We start from the raw sequence: 20,293 nt of genomic DNA, 5'->3' as shown, positions 1-20,293 counted from the left end.
ACGACTGATATCGGAGATGGAGAACTACCCTCTGTAAAACCGTCTCAGATACTGGGTTTTGTCAAAGTCCTGAGACTGTAGACAATAGATCTGTAATGTCGCGGTGATTAACCTCTCTCCCAGTCATTCTACATTCTATATTCTACAACCCGAGTTTGTTTCATTTATTTAGATATATAAAACGTTATGTTTCTCTAATGAATATTTGAAAGTGTTTTTTTTTCTAAATTAAGGAATTTTGTTTGTGTAAATCAAGAAAATTTATAGTTTATCTACCTCCTTTCTTATAAACATCGTGATAATAAATCTGTCAGATCATAAAATCATTATTACAAAGCTGGGCGAATGTGAAAGACTTACTTTCATCTCGACAACACTGAAAAATTAAGAACTGATCTGAGACAACCCAGATAAATTATAATATGCCTTTTACTTTCGTGCCTGGAGCTATGCCTGGGATAAATAAAATCGAACTATACCATGACAAAAAAGGTGCTTTCGTATGTCACGTAATAGAAAAAAAATATTCGTGCTGGTACCATCCCATGGGAGTTTGATGGGAGAGATAGAGTAAAGAAATGAAAGGTAATAGTATTAATCTATTCTTTTAAAAACTTATAGTAGTATGGGTACTTTTCTTTTGTACTTATTAATGGCATTGTTGGGCATGACACTTTAGTTTTTTATTACAAGTTGTATTACGAGTTTTTGGTTTAAATGAATTATTGTTTTGTGATACTTTCGGCTTAAAATTTTTTACTAGCAGACCTGGCAGTGGAACATTGCTCTTTTTAGAACATCTTTTAGTGCGAAGTGTACAAGATAACTTAATAGCCGTTACAAAAAACTCATCGCAACATTACTAGAATATTTCGAACGGAAAAGCGGTAGAACCAAACCATTTTTTTTGGCTGTAAGTTTTTTTGTGGGTGGTTAGTGATTGTAGTGTTGTGGCAGTCGTAATGAGGATGTGGCAACCTTATATATAATGACAATTGCAGTTAGTTTATAAGAGATCTGCAATGTTGTTGAGTGATTTAGATATTTTGTTAGAAAACCGATTTATATGGTTGAATTTAAGATCCTATTCAGTTTCTGAATACAAAAAAAAAGAAATCTTATGAGATATTTTATATCGGACACGTAAAACTGTACAAAAATAATGTTCAATAGTGCTTAAAAAAAATTAAGGTTTCCTCACTCATTGTTTTTTTTACTGATTTACAATTTCCGATACTTTGTGTCATTACCATTTTACAAGCTGCGATATACGCGTATTCTAAGGACAATAGATTTTTGCGAACAATAGTACAAGTTCAACCTAAATTTTTTCCATATCATCGCTTCAATTTTCATTGTTTCTTTTCACTGAAAAAAAAACTGAAAGTAGCGAAGACTACAAATTCGTTATCGATGTCGATCTCATCTCTGCCGCATTGGGGCCCATGTAACATAATGAAATTGAGGAAAGAAAGTGAATGTTAACTGATAATTATACTAGCAGTTATTAAAATTTAAATTAAGCTTTGTTAAAAAACTTTTTGGTTTATATCGAATAATGAAAAAAAAACAGTGCCACAGTAGCTTTTAAATTGACAAGCGATGCTAAAGGTTCGGCTAATAAACCTGTCTTTGGAAGTGAAGAAAATGAATTAGCCATAATTAGCTTTTTTAGAGAGCATTCACTATATCTAATAGTCATCGTAAAATAAATTAGAGAACTACTTATTCGCTTTTCTTCATAAAACATTAAATACTTATTTATTAAACAATTATAGTAAATAAAAGTAATCTGCTATAAATTTAAATGAAGTATATAAACTTTTTTCGAAAATAGCTAGTAACTTTTACTATCGAATTGCAATGACGACATTGCAACGAATTGCCCTCTTAGCTGTCATTTTATTGAAAAAATGCTCTTTATTCAAAATCGGAGCTAAATATTAAATTTTAACAATTTGAGTTTAAACAAAAAAAAATAGTTATAGGAAACCCCAATATAGTTTGAAAGGACATTTAAATATGCTTTATCTTATTTAAAATATACGGAGTATTACATTTGAAATAACGAAGTTTTTGTGTAAAATAAATATTTAAAATAGACCAGCAATTTTTGATACACCCGTATACATACCAAACCAAAACAAAGCAATAAAATTTTTCAGTCATCTGTCAGTTATTGAAAAGAGACCTAAATATTTTTTGTCAAAATTAAATATTCCAATCAGAAAATAAAAGAAAAATTTACAGAAACAACTCTCTTTTCATAAAATACTAATTGATATTCTGTATGAATTCTCGTTTAAAATATTTAAAAAAAATCATTTTCTTTTAAATATTTTAAAAGATGTTACGGTTGCAGGATTTTAGTTTCAGATTTTTTATTATTTATTGTTTCTATATTTATTTATTATCTATTTTTCTACAGTGTTTTATGCATAACTCTAAAGATTTTACAACCTAACATACAGGACGATTCTATATACTGAGGAAGCAGCCTACATATTTTTGGAATCAAAATAAGTTAATTGGACACATTTTACATACAGGGTGTTTCAAAACAAATGCGAAAAACTTCAGGGGGTGATTCCTTGTTCAAAATAAAGGGTAGTTTACTTCATAAACGTTGGGTCAAAAGTCAACCATTAGGGAGATATTGCGGTACAAAGATGGCGGAAAAATAATGTTTTTATTTTTTATCTTGAAAACGAAAAGAGATAGACTAGAAAAATTTTATGGAAGCATTACTGTTATGAAAACACACTTTCTGGTAATTTTTTCACTTTTTTAAAATGAGTGGAAGGGGTTGAAATAAACTACCCCTATCATTCTTGTTAACGAAATTTAAAGAAAAATCTTATCAAACACATGCAAAAAAATTAATTTGGATAGTTTAGTTTGTTTAGAAACTTTTTTATCTCTTGTATTTTTTTGATGACACTCACCGATTTGAATTTAAAAAATAAAATGTAAAGCATTACATGTCAGGACAAAAAACATTTTCTGATAAAGAATCTAGTGGGCTGCTGTAATTTTTTTAGGAAAAAATCTAGTCGGCCGCTGTTACTTTTTAGGATATTCCTAATATTATTTTATTTGACATTACTCTACTGCAATACGTTATTATCTAGATGATTATTATTATCGTAATTATCACTAGATTCTTAATCTAAAAATGTTTTTTGTCCTGACATGTAATACTTTACATTTTATTTTTTAATTTCCAATCGGTGAGTTTTATCAAAAAAACACAAGAGGTAAAAAAGTTTCTAACCAAACTTTTCGTTTTCAAGATAAAAAATAAAAACATTATTTTTCCGCCATCTTTGTACCGCGATATCTCCCTAATGGTTGACTTTTGACCCAACGTTTATAAAGCAAACTTCCCTTTATTTTGAACAAGAAATCACCCCCTAAAGTTTTTCGCATTTGTTTTGAAACACCCTGTATATGCAGTAATAAACGGTATCAAATTTTGATAAACCAAAATGTTAATTAATTTAAAAGTTATAAAGCCAATTCACTACCTGAGTTTAATTCTTGATATAAAAAGAAATATTTTTGTAGGTCAGTTTTTCCCTCTAAAACTATGTTAGGTGTCGTTTTTTATAAGAAACAAAAAATGTAGTAAATACTAGAATCAGGGTGCTAAAAACTCAAGATTTTTTTTTAAATTTTTTCGGATATAGTCATGACTGTCTTAAGTCGGAGAATAAAATTAATATCATCTAATGTTCAAAGTGCAAAGTACTTATTGCAGAACAAAATGCCGGTAGAAATTTGGAATGAACTAGAAGATAAATTAGAGAAGGTAGAAGTTAGCTTGATCAACATTAAGCTGTTTCAAAAAATATATAAAACAGCCTTGACATCAGCATATTTGTTTACATTGATTATAGACTTTGGGAATAAAAATATAACCTGACATCAAAAGAAGCTAATTCTGCACTAGAGTTTGCGAATGAAATTCACAACAATTTCAAAATAAATCTATGTCATACAGGTATAATGGATTCACACGAAACAACTTCAAAAATCGATTCAACATTTTAATAGATGGATAGATATTAAGTAGGTATATATGTGTCATATGTTATATGCTATATATTTTACAATTATTTTGCGATTAAAATATTTAAGCGTTACAACAGCAAGTGTAACTTTGTATTTGATGAATATAAATATACCGTGCTGGCAACTGTTATTCTTGGGTCGGTATTTACATGTGTGGAAGTAAATCGCATAGAGATCTTATTTAGTCGGAGTGAGAGAAATGCGACTGAGTGCTGTTGCGGCGTTGCCGGTACGCCTTTCCCTATCGAGTAAAGTAAAATCACGATCGCAAACCGCTTATTTTTAAAAGACATTTTTTTTCGAAAAGATAACTAGATAAAATCATTAGGAATGTTTCTGAGCATCTGAAATGGAATTATAAGAAAGGTGTTATTTTTTTTATAACGAGAAAACGTCAGTAATCGCGATAATTTAAAAACTCAACTTTTTAACACATAACACGCCATAACTCAAGTAACACTTTAGATATTGAAACTTTTTTTTATTTTAAAGATAGGATCTTTTACAAATATGTTTACATAAGAAAAATTCGATTAGGTTGTTTTTTTCCATTCAAAAATTGTAAACAACCCATCCATTTGCTTTTAGAGCATAGCAGTTTTCAGCAATCGTGTAATTTTTTTATTGATAAAGATTTTCACTTACTGTCTACGAAGAAAATACAGCAGAAATATTAAGAAAGTTTTGGTTTGGAAAAATACTACAATCAATTATTTCTAACAGATTTCGATATATCGATTTTGAATTCTGAGCTGTAATAGCCCGACCACTGTCGAAAACCAACTCAATTCCACTTATTTTTACCAAAAATGCAAGTGTTTCTTGCTTGCACTTAAAAATTTTCAAGCTATTGGGAAAATTACAACGACTCGTTAATGAATAAACAAATAAAGTATCACGAGACGTAATTAAATCGTGAAGCTGAAGGCATGATGTACACCTTTCCCTGGAACTTTAAGTACTGACAGAGGTACTGTTTGGGTCGACCGGTCAACTGCGACAAATCTGCTATATCCCCTTCCACGTCTCTTAGCAATGTGTATGTGTACAGTTTCTCGATTTATTTCATCCGTTTGGCAACGTGTTTACTGTTCTCTCTTTGTTCAGTACGTTATAAACGCATTGTACTGTTCTTACATACGGAAATCTCGACCCAAGACTAACCTTTGCCAGCCCTTAGTAAATTTCTTATAGGAATACTTTTTTATATATAGGAAAAAGTTTTTATAACTTTTACAGTTATTTTTCGATTTATTATAAGTTTTCGAACAAGTTGAATCCAATTTAACAATTTAAATCCATGATTAAAATTAAAAAAATTGTTTATTTAAATAATCGCACCCTGACTAGAAGTAGCCTTTTACGAAAAAAGACGGACAAATAAGGGGCTTTTGTATAGAGTTAACTTGTGTCAAGTCAATTGATCTTCATTATTTTGTTCTCATATTTTCCTATACTGTAGATAGTTCATATAATATAAAACGTTAGTTAAAAACTAGTGAGATTTATTCAAATCTATACTTTTTCACATGGATAATTATTTACGATATCAAGGTGCATACCTATCAGTTAAATTAAATTAAATGCAACTCTTCATTCATCGCTGAATATTTAAAGATAATTTAAATAAATTAAAAGTTTTATTTACATACTGAAATCAGCATATTTTGTTTGTAAATTACATGCAAATGACACTGTGCTTATCAAGTACTGTATATAAAACAAATATTGTTTCATCTATCAAATCTCAATTTACTTTCACCATCTCGCAATAATAACCATAGAAATCTATAAACATCTCCAAACATGTCTTGCTGTAATAACCATTTTCAGATTAATAAGAATTATTAGAAAAACCATTATCCATTCACAATCCTTAGCGAATTGTATTAATATTTTATACACAATGTTGCTTTTTCTAAAGTGGGCTAATATCACAGAAATAAGTAAACATAGAGATCCATAACATACAAATAGCATTGTTTTATATATGTCTTTGCCGGTTTCCGGCATCCGGGTACATCCTGTAGATAAAAAAAAGGTTTCAAAATTTATTTTTCTATTTTTTTATTAAAACATGATGGTACAATCTTTCAAAACCCCTCTAAATTTACTTATTTTTCTAGAGGACTAATTAAACAGATATTCCATTAGCATATACCGATAACTCTGATTTTCACACACACGCTTCCTGTTATATTTGTAGCGCTCCATTACTTTAATTAAGCATTTTTTCCGGCCGCAATTAAAGCCATTGACATTGGCAATGACTCGAGAAATGACTTTCACTTAATGTCAACGCCCTATCTGTTAAGCGACCACAGAGAAGAAAGCCAGCGGTCTTCCTTATAAAAACAATCTTAAACGGTTTTTAAACGAAGATAAGGTCTATATAAAGTAACCTCTCTGAAAAAAGGTTAGGCCGTGATATCCTGACGTAAATTTAAACTTTTTATTTTTCCCATCACTTTGATCGGCGGCAGGTTCTCAATAAGGGCCCATGTAGACTTAAAGAAATAAAATTAAACCAAATAAAAATACCACAGTCTAACGAAGTCAAATATTTAGGCTGGACAGAGGACTGACTTAGAAAACGCATATGGAAACAAGAGAAAAGCACTTGATCAGCAGTTAAGGAAACTTTACTGTCCTTTAGGATGAAAATCACAACTATTTTTAGAAAATAAACTCCAACTATACATATAAATGCATACTAAAACCCATATGGATTTACGGCTTGCAATTGTGGGGCACAGCATCCACATCAAACATAGAAATTTTAGAACGATTTCAATTCAAAACCCTTCGTGAAATAACTGAAGCCCCCCATTTTATATAACAAATTAGAATGACCTAAAACTCAAATCAAGAATGTTAATGAAGAAGTTAACAATTGATTGCTTACGTATTGTAAGAGAATTAAATCCGATGCTAACTTATTCGCAAGACCACTGATGAAAACCGCCATAAATTTAAAAGTTTAAAAAGAGCCCCCAAGATCTGTAAAAAGATAATTGATTACATGAACATATCAATGGATATTGTTCCATACACGCCAACAACAAAAATTATATAAAATCTAGTTAAATGTCCACAAGACAGCTCGCTAGAATAAAAGTAGTGCCAGCCCACCAAGGCATAGAAAGCAATTAAAAAGCAAACGATCTAGCTAGAAAAGGAGCAAATACTCCACTAAATGGACCAGAACCGATGCTTCCCATGTGGAAACCAACTTAAAGCGGAACTGAAGAACCTGGAAGATTCCATCCCTAGAATGTAGATTGTTTAGGAGGAGAGTTAATTACCGTGACGTTACAGATCTATTGTTTGTTCCCCTTTCTTCAGTTATAATGAGTTATTACTCATCATATAGTCTCAGAGCTTTAACAAAAGCCAGTATCTGAGACGACTACTCCATGGAGGCCAGCTCTCGATCTTCGACGTCAGCCATACCCAAGAACAGTTAACCTAATAGGACTGCTCATTCAGCCAAAAGTGTACGCCAGGTGCATGCGAAAACTACTCGCTTTGTGACGTCATTGTAGTCTTTGTCATGGTTATTAGTCCTTATTCGGCAACCAATAATACACACACGTGCATTATTGGTTGCCGAATGCAAAACGTTCATTATTTAGTTTATTTATTTAAACACCTTATATGTATGCAGTATAGAAAATTAACTGCATAAATCGTATTAAATACTCGGATAATGTATTTTTAAGAACAGCAGTTTCCAGCATCACTTTTTGCAAGCATTCTTTTTAGAGTACTTCCATATTTTGCTTTAAAATAATTAATAAACAATATCGTAGGCACTTAGTAAGCACTTTGTTACCGTATCCACAACGCAAAATGAACGAATTTATACACTCTATAGCTCTAAAAACTTAAAGACACCTTTTTCACATTTAAAATTGACAAAATAATTAATTCAAAATTTCTCAGCTGTTATTTTTATAAGTTTACCATAGGCAACTAATAATACACACTATCATGACAAGGACTACAATGACGTCACAACTGTCAGCTGAAGAGGCGAACGTACGTCTTATGAAGATGAGCAATCCTATTAGTTTACCGTTCTTGAGTCGTACCAAAGTTCATGTCTCGGACGGTCGTCGTCTCTGCGCACTCAGCGATAAGGTGTACTGGTGTTTTCCCATTTTCCCCAGAGAATCTGCATTTGCCGTAGCTCCTCAGCTTCAGCCTACTGAGGTGTTCGTTGAGGAGACAGCGTCCTGTTAGAAACCCATGACAAACCCCATGACAATGATTATTTTTTAATTAAATCAAGGAAAATTTTTGATTTTTCTGAGTCGTAATTTCTGAGGAACTTTTTCGAGTGTCCTAGACCGTGGGAGGACTCCCATTTCAGGTTACGGATTACAGGTTCTTCAGTTCCTCTTTTAGTTGGTTTCCGCTTGGAAAACAGAACGATTCTGGTCCAGTTTGTGGGGTGTTCGCTCCTTTTCTTGCTAGATCATTTGCTTTTTCATTACCTATTATCCCTTGGTGAGCGTTCCACGGGGTGAAATCCAGAGTTCCATCCCTAACCTGGAATGGGAATCCTCCGACGGTCTAAGACACTCAAAGAAATTTTTCAAAACTTGCCAGAAAAATCAAAGATTTTCCTTGATTTAAGTAAGAACGTTGATTGAAAACATTCCTTTAATCAACACTAAGAACAATCTTCGGATTGTCACGACGAATGCATATTCTGTAGGGGAAATGGGGAAACACCAGAACACCTCATCACTGGATGCGCCTAGACGACAACCATTCGTGACATAAAATTTGGTAGGACTGATATCGGAGATGGAGTAAAAAATCTCTGTAAAACTATGTCAAATACTGGCTTTTGTCGAAGTCCTAAGACTGTACGATGAGTTATAACTGATTATAACCCAAGAAAGGGGGACACAATAGATGTGTAAAGTCGCGGTGATTAACCCCCGATATATTCTACCATTATACACTATATTTACTGAACATGCCTTTTATGTGCCAATTCCGGGCGTTCCAGCTTTCGTTCATTCATTTTTCTGCCACGTCTCTTGATCACTTCGTGCACTGTTCACAGGAATAATAGATGTAATTGGTTAAACAATTGCCGCATTCGCCCTTGGTTCCTCGTGACATCCAGCGATGTTCAACGTGCCATCGTGTATTAAACTGGCTCCTGTTCACATGTATTGGAATTATTAGATTGGATTGGATATATCAGAAGCAATACATTTTAGTGGTCGATTTTTGTTATAAAATAAGATCCTTTAATTTACAGTCGTAGCTTTGTTTTTAGGCGTAATCGCGTAATATTTTTTTTCGGAGAATTGAACCATTATTGGCTTTAATACTTTCTAACTTTCTTGATCAGTTGTTGATTTACTTACCGTTCAACGCATCCAGCTACAGTGTACTGAAAAGAAATAAAAATAATTAGTGATGATCTTAATACAAATTATGAATTATAAATTATTAAAAATATTATGACGAACTTAGTAAGTAAATGAATTGAAATGAATGGAAAAAGTCTCAGTGGGAAAATATTGTTTAAGACGTTTTATAAACTTCACCTGTATACTGTATACAGAGTGTCGCGTATAAGAATCCAAACTACAAGCACCCCTAAACCGTTCTCGAGCTTACATAGTCAACTGTATTTGTTTAAATACGGAACTGGATATATTTTATATCCCTTATTAAATAATTATGTCCTACCAAATACAAACTTCTCCAAAAAATGTTGATTTTTTTAAACAGAAACATATAATCAAGGTGATTCTCATGAGGGCCCATCTCAGGCCAGAAATGGTCATAAAAAAATAAAAACAGAATCTGGAAATATGGTTTTCGAATATGGGAAATATGGTTTTCGAATATGGGAAATATGGCTCCTACTTGTAGAGGGCGCCATCTGCATATTTTTTAAATGGTTTGAAGAGTAATAACTTTTCGACCGTACCTGTATAAAGCTACTGAGTAAAAACTACTCAGTAGCACATTTACGACGTTTTCTACGTAAAAAAGGTCTCTTGGGAAAAATCGCTACGAGTAACGGTTCTTCTAGATATTTGGAATCGAAATTATCAATACCTGTTATTAAATAATTATGTCCTCCCAAATACAAACTTCTCCAAAAAATGTGAATGAATATAAATCACAATGTCACAAAACAAAAAATACTACAAATCGAGAATTGCTAATAAATGTCCTAATATAATGTACCTTAAATAAAATCTCAAGGATTTATAGAATGATAGCAGGTACAAATAAATTAGTGCCAGGATCATTATTCCTCTGAACTGAAGGCATTTTAGACAAATGACTTTAGAAATTCAATTTGACTTGTTTGTTATACCATATCAGATAAATATGTTGAATCGGAACTGACAGATTAATGATAAAGTAAACAATGAACTAGAAGATATAAGGCGCGTGGGTGATTTTTTCTTAATTCTCAGTAGCTATAGCTATAAAAACACTGCTTTTATATTTACTAGTCTATTTGATATTACGTGCTTCGACGACTTCATTTGATTTTGATGCAAATTGCAAATTCAAAGTTAAGTAGTTTTTAATAGGAAATATTTTATATCTCTAAATCAACAAACTTTCATTTTCTGAAAGTAACATTTTAGTTAACATGCCAATATCCCACAAACTTATCTAGTAATGTAATCACCCTCACAGAAATTGGTTGCGGGACGGGGAAACCCTACGGTCACTACAGTATTCTTGGAAGATTATTGAAGGATATTATTGCTGAACCATCAGATTTTATGTCACCTAAGTTGGTACTTGGCAGGAACATTTTAGTCTGAATTCAAACCAGAAAGGAATGGGAGACTAACAAACTAGTGAAGGAATTTGATATTGCGCTATTGATATCGATTGATAAATAATTAATACTGATGGATCCAAGATGGATTCAGATGTAGGTTCGAGGGTTTTCTTGTAGGGTCTTCACATCACAAGCTCTTATCGGCTTCCGGATAGATCAAGTGTTTTCCAGGCAGAGATACTTGCTATTTGGAAGGCTTGCGAATGCCTGAGCGAGGAGACACCTTATGGGCAGAAAACTGCAATAATCACTGACAACCAAGCAGCTATGTCGGCGATAAACTCATATGCATATCCTCCAAAATATCCAAAAACATACGCCAGGTTGTTCTACGTGGCAAGTAGGTATGATATGACTTTACTTTGGGTTCCAACGGTTCACAAACGCGCTGATGAACTTCCTTGAAGGCTAAGTTCCATAAGAAGACATATTTACTCCCCCCAATACCATAGAAAAAGACATTTACCTCCATTTTCTGTCTATAGCCAACAGTAGATGGAAAACTTTAAGCACCTGCAGGACAGCCAGGAAAACTTGGCCCAAACACTACCTTAAGATATCGGGAGAGCTCATAACTAAGTCGCGTAAGGATATCGACAGGCTAACGGCTGTATATATGGGACATTGCCCAATTTGTGAACCTGCGGCGAGAATTGGAATCTCTTTTAACAAAGTTCCTGTGTCCGACTTTGTATAGGACCCGCAAACGTTTCCTCGGAGGTTACAGTTTTGTAAACCTTGCAGATGTTGCCTAGAAGAGGATAACGGAAGTCACCCATTACCCCAATACTAAACTATCCCATTGTTAATCAATATAAAAATAAATTCCAACCTTCTTAAGGCCAAACTAAGGCCGTAAGTGCCATTAAAAAGTAAAGAAGAGTACGCGTCACGAAAATGAGGTCTAGAGCTAAACCTCGTCAAGGTTATCATTGATTGTCATTTCACAGCCATTTTTGACGCCTTTTTTGATCGTATGATACCTACTAGAATCAACACTATTTTTTAATACACTGCGGCTGATGTATGGAAAATATCCTCAACTATTTCTAAACTACAGAACCATCCTGATTTACAATCCATCTCCTGTAATAGGAAGTACCACGTTCCCGCAACTGTTTTTTACTGTAACATTCTACTCTCTTTTTATTAAAATTTCTCCGCACGCGATCATCCTATGCGTTGCCTTTTATTTCTATCGTTAACTCTTACCTATCCATACAGAGAGAATGGTTATTTATATGCGCTTATATAGGCAGAAACCTGCGAGAATGTGGCAAAGCGAAACCATTCATTCCTATGAAATTGACGCGAAATAATCGATACCATTTTCAGTTTAAATCCAAGTTAATATTAATAAATTTGAATTTACTTGGGGTTATCTCATTAGATCCTGCTTTTCCTGATTTTGGCTTTAATTAGCGCTAATTATCGATGGGATTAATAAATTCAAAGTGAAAGAACGTTAGTTGTCAGTTTAATAAATAATCAAAACCATACCTTTGAGTAAGTTTGCCTCGGAAAAATAAGTACACAAAGAAAAGTATTAACAGTTAGTTTTATTGGAACAGTTCAAAAATCTACAATAATTAAGTGTAACATTTTTTATATTTAATGTATTTTAAAATCTGATCTCTCTTGTGCCAATATCAGTCTGGTATTTTATCGTTCAAAGGGCCATTATGTAACTAAAACGCGAATATTTGCGAAACCGTTAAAAATTTTGAAATAATTTAAATTCAAAAAATATTTAATTTTTAATTTTCTATTTAACAAACGAATAATATACAGGGCGTTCCATTTAAAAAAAATCATCCAAATCCACTCACACTTTTTTGAGCCACCCTGTAGAAGTTAGCATATTTTCCTGAAATACATCCTAACACATACTTTAGGATACCTTAGGAAGTTTCTTGTTATAGAAGCTGCAAATGCCCGATACACTGTTGACCAGTCTGTATAAAGTATAGGACCGACTTTGAACTATGATGGCAATCCCTATTTCCACCAACTTTTTCATAGGCATCCTTATAAATGTAATACAGGGTGGTCCAAACTGCAGATAAAAATAAGTAAAAAGTTCGTATAGATGTATGTCTTAAAATGCTTAATTTTGGAAATACAGGGTGTAGAAATTTCATTTTTATTTTGATTTTTTCTAAATAATTTCTGAAGTAACGTCAATATTTGGATGAAAATTGGTGTCTGAGTTTTTTGACACGAGAAATTTGATTTTGATGTCAATATGACTCCTACTTGTAGAGGGCGCCATCTACATATTTTTTAAATGGTTTGAAGAGTAATAACTTTTCGACCGTACCTGTATAAAGCTACTGAGTAAAAACTACTCAGTAGCACATTTACGACGTTTTCTGCGTAAAAAAGGTCTCTTTGGAAAATCGCTACGAGTAACGGTTCTTCTAGATATTTGGAATCGAAATTATCAATACCTGTCATCATGACACAAATTAAACATATCGAGTAAATAGTTATTATTATACTGGAATCATAAATTTGAAATGTTTTTGTACCCAAAAGTTCAACAAAAACTGTTTTATCGTCATTTCTTTTCCAATTAATTTAAAGAAAAATAAGTTTTTCCCGAATTTATTATTTCAGTCAAATAACTATCTACTCAACGTATCTATTGTTTGCCAGCAATGACATGTATTGATTATTTCCGTCCTAAATATCTTGAGAACGGTTACTCATAGCGATTTTTACCAAGAGACATTTTTTACCAAGAGACATTTATTTTTTGTATAAAAAGTCACGGAAATGTATATTTTTTCACTCAGTACTTTTATACAGGTACGGACGAAAAGTTATTACTCTTCAAGACAGTTAAAACACATGTAGGTGGCGCTCCCTACTGGGAGTCAAATGGGAGTCATATTGTCATATTTTTCGTACCAACCGCGGCACCGTCGATTCCATATTTTCCATCCGTCAACTACAGGAAAAAGTAAAAGAGCAGCAGTCTAAACTTTATGTTGCATTCATCGATCTAACAAAAGCCTCCGACTCTGTGAACAGAGATGCACTTTGGGCAATTATGAAAAAGTTCAGAGTACCCAACAAATTTCTTACAGTGTGTAAAAGCCTCCATAACAACAACAAGTCAAGAGTATATCAACATGGATCACTGAGCGACCCATTCCTAACAAATACAGGAGTTAGGCAGGGATGTGTCTTAGCGCCTCTCGTATTCAACATATTCATGGCAGCGCTCTCCATTATAGTGGACATCAAATTGCAGGAGAGAGGATTGAGCATTAGATACAGATATGACGGCGGTCTGTTCAACATAAAAAGACTCAGGGCAAAAACACGTACAAAATTTATCACAGAACTTCAATACGCTGACGACTGCGCTCTAGTTGCAAACACGGTACAACAATTACAAGAAATGTTGAACACATATACCTGGGCATACGAGGCTTTGGGCCTTAAGCTAAACATCGACAAAACTAAAATCATGTGCACTCCCCCGGAAGATCACAACAATGCTATAAAAATGGGAGAAGAACTATTGGAATATGTGGCGGAATTCAATTACCTTGTCAGTTTGATTTCGGAAAAGGCCATTATTGACTCTGAAATCAGCACAGGATTAGTAACGCCTCAAGAGCATTCTGGAAATTAAAAGACAGGGTTTTCTACAATCATGACTTGAGTACTAAAACAAAACTTGCAGTATACCGAGCAATTATAATCCCCACCATGTTATATGGGAGCGAAACCTGGGTGGCCTTACCGCCGACACATGAACGCATTAAACAAGTTGCAACAGACACACCTTAGACAACTCTTAAGAGTCCGGTGGTTCCATCATGTCTCAAACGTATCGGTCCTTGAAAAAGCTAACTGCGAGAGTATTGAAGTCATGGTCACAAAATCCCGCTTAAGATGGGCTGGTCACGTATGCAGAATGCAAGAAAACCGCATACCAAAATCTCTGGTTTACGGTGAGCTTGTAGATGGTAAGGTGGACAACTGAAAAGGTACAAGGACATTTTCATTTCAGAATGAGTGCGAAAAAGCAGCTCACAATAGAACTCAATGGAGAAGGGTTGTAAACTCAGTTAACAGCGGCAACCAAAAAGTAAAGGGGCAACAAAGCAATGAGATTTTTGAATGTCCGGAGTGCAGTAGGCAGATAACATCACGTATCGGGCTTTTCAGTCACAGAAAAGCTCATGAAAGAAAATGCCTTGCGTGACCATCTTTTTTATGTGTGTCGAATACTCGTCAGCGAGTAACGGCTGTATGTATGTAAAATCAAATTTCTCATTTCAAAAAACTCCCACATACCAATTTTCATCCAAATATTGACGTTACTTCAGAAATTATTTAGAAAAAATCAAAATAAAAATGAAATTTCTACACCCTGTATTTCCAAAACTAAGCATTTTAGGACATACATTTATACGAACTTTTTTACTTATTTTTATCTGCAGAATATGTTGCCGAAGTTTTCGGAAAACAGTTCGGACCACCCTGTATAATCATGCACAGAATAAAAATATTTTTTTAATTTTAACTTGACGACACATTTATATGCCAAATCAAACCAAATCAAAATAAAATTATAAACGTAATGTCGCCTCCAAAATAAGTCGGTCAATTAATAAATATACGTAAAAATTAGGTTTTGATTAAAAATATGATAAGCGTAATAATCCTGCAGCCTTAATGAGAAAATCTTATATGATGCAGACTTTATCTGTAAGAGTAGAATTTGAACATTTCATATGCATATTTGTAAAAAAATCGCTATATAAACACTTATTGAGATATTAAAGATTTCTATGTTGGTACATCTACAGACGACAGACCCCCTAAGGCTTAAAGTGAAAAGTTGTGCATAATCGGACGCACCCAAACAAAATAAAATCAAAAGTTGTGCGTTGAAGATAAACTTGACCCAGAGAAAGTATTCGATATGCCTCGTGTATGCCTTGAGAAAATGTTATTAGTAATTTAATAGCCTTTTTAAATCAGATAGTGGTAATTAACAAACGAGAAAACAATGAATTGTGTAATTAATATTAAAAGATTTCGTAAAAGAGAAGTGTGATGAGAAAAAGATATAATTGATTCTCACTAATTTTGATTTGTTATTTTTGAGTATAGTAATTAAATATAAAAAATATGAGTAAGAATTTCCAACAAAATTAACTTAAATGCAATCAATTTATTTAATTGTCTGTTGCCAATTATTTCTGCAAACAACATGCATACAACGAATAAACTTCAAATCATTTGGAGTTTTGAAAAATATTAAAGATATATTTAACTGGCTCACTTATAAACTTCTCAAAATTTTTTTAGCGACTAGTCCAGTTTATTTATAATCTGTTTAGCAAAAGCATATAATGACAGTGACAACTGTCTGCCATTTCGTATCAAAAATATATTCTGCCATTCTTTGGATATCGTCTGTCGGAGCCAAAAATAATTCTTGTTTCTAAAACTATATCAATATTGTATTTTCATTTTCATAGAGTCCTAAAATATGTTATTTTTTTTCAAACGTCAAAAAAGTATTAGTTTTTGAGACGTGAATGACAATATAAAAAATTTATCTTAATGCCTAGGCATAAAAGTAAAGCACTTTTGCGCCTAAGCCAAGCCTAAGCATAAAAGTACAAAAATATATTATTAACCTGACATTGTGTCAAATTCAACGAGCCGCACCTAACCATAGTGTTAACCATATATATAATTACTTACAAGTAATTATTACTATATATTAATATATAGTATAATAATATATGTATAAGGCTAAAGAATCACTGTCAATAATTACTTACAAGGTATTATTACTTTTAAATCGTTTATATTATCTATACTAATATATAAAATCCTTAAGTAACTGACTCACTGATTAATCACGATCCTGCTCAAACCACTCAACGTAAAAAGCTCAATTTTGGCATACAGGTTGATTCTAGGGTGTAGAGGTTCGATAAGAAGGGATTTTTCGAAATTCCAGTTCCAAGGGGGTGAAACAACCCCTCAAATATTATAATATTTTTATTTATTTAAAAAAATTTCAAGTTTCCGAAAAAACGCTTAAACACGTATATTTTATTTTGTTTTTTTACATATTTTTAGATTTTTTTAAAATAAATGTATACAGGGTGTTTCGAAAAATCTGGTCATTGATTAATCACGATCCTGCTTAAATTTTTTGGTAAACGGATTGACTGTGGGGTGTAGAGGTTCGATAAGGAGGGGTTTCTCGAATCTCAAATTCCAAGAGGATTAAAAGGCCCCTCAAATATTACAATATTTGTTATTTAAAAAACGGTTAGTCTTTCGGGAAAACGCTTGGACACGCATAATTTATTTTGTTTTTTTACATATTTTGAAATTTAAAAAAAAAATCATACAGGGTGTTCCAAAAAGTTGGGTAATTGATTAACCATGATTCTGCTTAAACTGCTTGATGTAAAAAGCTTATTTTTGGAAAACGGATTTTTCGAAAGTCAAATTCCAAAGAGATGAAACTACCCCTCAAATATTGCCAAGTTATATAATAATATCGCCATATTGTTTTTTCTCATGCTGACAAAAATGTGAGAAAATTTTATCCAGTTTGTATGTTAATGGAAATTCTTGCTTTGCTTTATCATCACCATTACAAATGATTAATTCAACGCGAACGAAGTCCCGGGTACACGCTAGTATTTTATGTTATTTGTGACATACATAGATAAATTAGTTAATACGATGGAAGCAGCGCACAAGTGAGATGTGCACAGTATCCGTAGAAGTATACCTATACAGGTTGTTAACTGGACAGTTCCTTATAGGGGAACAGAATGGCAACACTGCCTATTGAGAACACACGACTCGACTCGTCGCGTCGTCTATCGACGAGCGGGCCGAGGTTGCCATATTTCAACCATAAAGCTCTTGCCGCGAGTAATATACAAATTAACAACCTGTATAGCAGCAGCTAAGTGTACTTGGTCCAGGTACACTTGGACCGTGTCAACAAGGCGTTAAAGCCACCTCATACAAGAAAACTATTAAAAAACTTTCCATAAAAGAACGCACCCCATCTCTTCTTTTTGATATCAAAATTTTTCATTTAGAAACTTATTGTCAATAAAAACTCTAACCGATCCGAAACTAACTTCTGAAATAATGATTTTTAGGTAGAAGATACGGCCTCTATCACTGCTGCCGGCTAAGATATTATAGTCGAAACTACGACATAAATATCGAACTTTGCAACCCAAGGAAGTTTTAACCGCCGTGACATCGGGTAAACTTTTATCCTTTGAAGGTTTAAAATACTTTATATCCCCCTGCTTTATGTAATAATAGTTTTAAACTCTAAACTGATTAGACGTAACCTGAACGCTGAACGTTAATACTGACGTATTATCTTTAAAGTCCTAATTATTTAGTAAGTTTTAACTTAAGTATTAAAGAGGTTTATCGGGTTTATCAACATGTAGAGATATACTTGAAATTTACACAGTGTATGTTCTAGCACACCCCATATATGTCGATTTTTTGAGATTTTTTCAAACCTAGATTTTGAGATATTGTCGGTCAAATTTCTAAATTCATAGGCTCATATTTTCAAGTGAAACCCTTTTCACATATTACGGGCGCAACGTCGGCACAACCTCGTGCCAAACCTAGTCTGTACTAGTTTGGAGAATAATTTTTGGGTCGAAACGACGTTGGATACCGACGTTGGCTAGAAGCCTAATTTAGTACAAACTGCAACGTTGTTTAAAATCCTAACTCACAGAAATACAAAACTAATATGGCGTCTAAGTCGCGTTTTATCCTAAATTGGGATAATTGTAGTAAAAATGTTATTTTTATGATTTAGTTCGAACATATGCCAGATGGCAGGAAAGGAAAACAAAACAAAAGTATTTAAGTGTGGAGGATGTTTGAAGATCATAATTATTGAAACACTTTAACCGACTCTGTAAATCGTTACCCAAGGCAAAAAAGTTAAACGCAAACAACTTTATTGATAAATGTATTGTTTCTACTTTGAAAAATACTAATGGGCCTTAAAATTAAAGAAGTTTTAAACATTTTCTCGAATTTTTTTTTTAGTAAAATGAGAATAATTTATTCGCAGTCGAAAAAATTGTTTCCGCGTGTTTTTTAGGGTCAAATATTTCAAGTTAATGTATTCAAAAAGCAGGAATTGCTATTTTAGTAACGAAACATTTTCTTATTTAACAACATGGCGGCTTTCACTTTGTGGTTTAGAGATTAAGATGGAGTAGTTCGAGTAGTCGCATACTGGACTAATAAAGTCGCAGTTCGGCCTTAACAGGTAGCATACTAGTCGCAAGATAATTGAGTCATCCTAGAGTCTAGCTTGTGCCGCCCTCTATAATCTAAATAAACGAGGGAGTGGATAAACTATCGGTAATATATGTCGATGTATATTTAAATTTAGTTTTATATGTACCTTTCTTATGTCCCATTTTAATTAAGTTTTTTTTTTATAAAAACAAAAACAGCACTGAACTGTCTGCCTGAACAGAACAATGAAGTGAACATTTAAGATTTAAGGTTATGGTTCAATACAGTTGCAAAAAGGTAGTGACTCGACGTCCTACCAACGTAAGAATAAGGAAATCTAAACAATGTTGGAATCAGTAAAACAGACGACGTTTGCATAACGTTAGAATAGGTCCTGAAACTGACGTCGGAAAAGTCAATATTGTCCAACGTTGTAACTACGTTGTCCGAATCACCTAAAGATCACTTAAGCAAAAAAGGTTACAAGACAACGTTTATTCGACGTCGCAGAAGCTTCTACTTTGCTGTAGTACTAGTCCAACGTCGGCACAACGTTATAAAAACGTTTAAATTTATTTTAATAGCCAAGGTAGGGAGCTAACTATTTTTTGTAACTAATCCAACGTTGTGTTTAGTAAACATGTAGTGGCAAGTCGTGAAAATGCTACTTGGGGTCCTCTGCCGGAAACACTGCGACCTGTGAGGCCTATTGTGTTTGTCCCCTTTCTATATCTGCACCCATTCTCCTATCCCTGTGCCCTGCACTAACTTATGCAGGTCCTTGATAGGATGGGAGCATAGTTCCTTCGGTTCTAGCCTAGCTTTCCCAAATAAAAAGTGTCGCTTGCGATCCAGAGCCTCGCAGTGACATATTATGTGCTCCGCTGTTTCAGGATCTTTATCGCAGAGTCTGCAGCAAAGACTTCCTTGATACAGATTGAGCTTTTTCAGGTAACACTTGACAGCCATATGTCCTGTCAAGAGGCCTGTTGTAATCCGCAATTTATTTCTGCTCAGCATTAGCAGTTCTTTTGCGGTTTTGGAGCTAGGTCCTTGGATAAAAGCCTTGCTGTGCCTGTGCCC

The 20,293-nt window shown here is 33.4% G+C and overlaps 1 protein-coding gene across 1 annotated transcript in view; it reads right to left on the bottom strand.

Moving 5' to 3' along the window:
* Positions 1–20,293, bottom strand: part of LOC115875626 (rhoGEF domain-containing protein gxcJ) — a 275,457-nt gene that overhangs the window by 57,153 nt on the left and 198,011 nt on the right. The window contains exon 5 of the mRNA XM_030891130.1: positions 9,465–9,490. The gene's annotated coding sequence lies outside the window, so the exon portion shown is untranslated. The remainder of the gene's footprint in view (positions 1–9,464; positions 9,491–20,293) is intronic.

This window comes from Sitophilus oryzae, unplaced genomic scaffold, assembly GCF_002938485.1.
Source record: "Sitophilus oryzae breed Bouriz unplaced genomic scaffold, Soryzae_2.0 scaffold_1393_pilon_pilon, whole genome shotgun sequence".
NCBI lineage: Eukaryota > Metazoa > Arthropoda > Insecta > Coleoptera > Curculionidae > Sitophilus > Sitophilus oryzae.
Note: the sequence above shows the minus strand (reverse complement) of the source record. Positions and strands in the feature narration are given on the sequence as shown.